Source organism: Cervus elaphus, chromosome 6 (assembly GCF_910594005.1).
Source record: "Cervus elaphus chromosome 6, mCerEla1.1, whole genome shotgun sequence".
In the NCBI taxonomy this organism is placed as follows: Eukaryota; Metazoa; Chordata; class Mammalia; order Artiodactyla; family Cervidae; genus Cervus; species Cervus elaphus.
In genome coordinates, this window is record NC_057820.1 from 44,819,053 (window position 1) to 44,821,196 (window position 2,144).

The window sequence follows — 2,144 nt, forward strand, 5'->3', positions numbered from 1 at the left end:
TTGCAGTTCCTCACACGAGCGCCCTTTTTGTCCTTGGTAGAACGGATCCTGGGGAGAGTGCTCATCACCCTCAGTAGGATTTGGAGCTGGATCAGAGTAGATTTCCGAGGTCTGGATGATTTGGGGAAGGGCCATCTGAGCAAAGGGCATTCTGTAAATATTTATTACACACTTAGATACAAAGATGAGTAAGGCATAAGCTTGGGACTCAATCCGGGCACCATGTTGCAGGGGAGACAAACTGGATGAAAGGATCTGTGAGAGCTGGATGAATGCAGTAAAGGAAAGGAAGTCACTTTTGATTGTGAATTTGAGTCAGGACTCCATGGGCCTGGGAGAGGGGCATTTGTGTTGAGGCTTGAAGGATAAACAGGAAGGCTTTTAAGGGATACCTTCTACACTGCACTGAGGCTGTAGCTCTCTAGTAAAATCGCCTGGGGAAGGTTAAGGCCATCTCTGTCCCTAAATAATTGGATTGAACTGATTCGAGTGTCACCTGGGCATTGGTATTGCTGAAGGGCTCCCAGGTGATTTTACTGAGCAAACAAGAGAGACCACCACAGAAGGAGCGTGGGCCCTGGGATTAGTTCTGTCCGAACACTGTCAGCTTGGACTGGGGCCGCTGTGGGCTGTGTCAGTGTCCCCCCACTGCTGATTCCTCCCGCTTCTACCTGTGCCTGTGAAGAAACTCTGCCACGGGGGAGTCTCTCCCTTTTGACAAGCTTTCCTTGACTCAAAAAGCCTGGACTGGGAATCAGGAAATCTGGCTTCTATCCCACTGAGGAGCTACATGAGTGTGCTGGGTCACATAAATAGATAAAGACATTCGGCTTTAATACTTGCAAGACACTATGCTGAGGACTCAACGCATATCCAGGCTTTGATGTCTCCCATCTGTTGACGTTTTTAGATCAGGATTTGTAGGTCATAGAATCTATTTAGGACCAGAATTCTTTTTCAAGAATGATATAGGGACTTCCCTGGCGGCCCAGTGGTTGAGACTTTGCCTTTCAATGCATGGGGTGTGGGTCCATCTCTGGTCAGGGAACTAAGATCCCACATGCCTTGGGGCCAAAAAATTAAAAACATAAAATAGAAGCAATATTGAAACAAATCCATTGAAGACTTTTTAAATGGTCCACATTTAAAAAAAATTTTTTTTAAAGATGTAAAACAAAGAAAAGTGGGGTGCACTGCATAGAATTGGGGCCAGTATTGAAGTAAAATTTTGTTTCAGTTATAAATATACGCATTTACTGGGTCATAAAGACCCTGATGCTGGGAAAGATTGCAGGCAGGAGGAGAAGGGGATGACAGAGATTGAGATGGTTGGATGGCATCACCGACTCTATGCACATGAGTTCGAGTAAGCTCCAGGAGTTGGTGATGGACAGGGAAGCCTGGCGTGCTGCAGTGCATGGGGTCACAAAGAGTCAGACACGACTGAGTGACTGAACTGAACTGAAAGTAAAATACATGTTATGTTGTGGGTTGAAAGTTAAAAACTGTAAGAGTGCTCACTGGTAGTACATATACTAAAATTGGAAGGAATCAAAGAAAATTAGCATGGTCCCTGTAGAAACTCACAAAACATTCCATATTTTTTAATTTTTTTTTTTTAACAACTTAAAGAGACGAGTTTGAGAAACATGGGATCAGAGACTCTCTATGGACCCTTTCCTTCTGCTCTATAACCCTTGACTACTCCAGCTTGCCATGAATTCACCTTTCTGTAACTTCCTTTTAGTTAGTACCATGTATTTCTGGTATTATTTCATGTATTAGCTCAGTTGGTAAAGAATCTACCTGCAATGCAGGAGACCCTAGTTTGATTCCTGGGTTGGGAAGATCTGCTGGAGAAGGGATAGGCTACCCACTCCAGTATTCTTGGGCTTCCCTTGTGGCTCAGCTGGCAAAGAATCTGCCTGCAATGCAGAAGACCTGGGTTTGATCCCTGGGTTGGGAAGATCCCTTGTAGAAAGGAAAGGCTACCCACTCCAGTATTCTGGCCTAGAGAATTCCATGGACTGTATAGTCCAAGGGTCACAAAGAGTCAGACATGACTGAGCGACTTTCACGCCACTTCATGTATTTCTGGCCTATCATTTATTTTCTCTAAGAGGGAGGCAGGACGGTGTAGTGGT

General features: G+C 44.8%; 1 pseudogene; it reads left to right on the top strand.

Annotated features, from left to right (window-relative positions):
• Nucleotides 1–1,513: 1,513 nt before the first annotated feature.
• Nucleotides 1,514–1,605, top strand: LOC122696664 (annotated as a pseudogene).
• The last annotated feature ends 539 nt before the right edge of the window (nucleotides 1,606–2,144 follow it).